This window comes from Buceros rhinoceros, unplaced genomic scaffold (genome assembly GCF_000710305.1).
Source record: "Buceros rhinoceros silvestris isolate BGI_N320 unplaced genomic scaffold, ASM71030v1 scaffold1772, whole genome shotgun sequence".
Lineage (NCBI taxonomy): Eukaryota > Metazoa > Chordata > Aves > Bucerotiformes > Bucerotidae > Buceros > Buceros rhinoceros.
Window position 1 is genome coordinate 23,330 of NW_010398112.1, and position 801 is coordinate 24,130.

Below are 801 nucleotides of genomic sequence, written 5' to 3' on the forward strand. Positions count from 1 at the left end.
TCCCTCTCTTTTTAAAAATCCTCCCACTCTCTCTCTCTTATTTCTGCACAACACCAGGACGCACATGGAAATGAATCCTGATGTGTTTTGATGGCACTTCCAGTGAGCGGTCTGCGTTCAAACCAGTCATCTCTGAGGAGACACTGTTCATCTTTTCTCCCTATTTCCAACAAAGAGATGGAGGAGAACAAAGGAGTAGGGCAGGGAGGGCCAGCCAGCCCTCTGAAGGTCTCAGGGCTGCCACTCCAGGCATCAGCCACCAAGGGATATTGGGGCTGTCAGCAGACTCATCTTTTTGGTGTTACAGCCATTAGGCTAATTAAATCATGGCCCTGCATCATCATATGGCAATCCTGCAGGGTACACTGGCTGTCATTGCCAATGTGGCCAGGAAGCCATGTACAAGCTGGTGGGAAAGCACGTGATAATAATTCGGGCAGTGAAATATCAATAACTAGGCTTTTACAAAAGCCCAATTATTACTGAATACATTTTAACTGTTCATTCTTGCAGCTTGTAAACAGAGCAGCAGACCCTGCTGGCTGTTCAGGCTCAGGGCCGGGCGCCTGTCAGTCCTCCACCAGGACAGGCTGGGTCTAGTGGGAGTGCAGTTGGCGTGCACCAGGGAACATCTCGCACCCTGTGGAAAGCAGTAATGGAGATTGATGAGGTGACACTCTGCCCATGGCATCAAGCCTGCATCACACTTATAGCCAGCTGTGGGGGAAGGCCATAAATGACAGATAAAAGCCTTGGCCCTCATTAGAGCCGGATGAACTATCTCGGGTTTTGCCAGGGAGC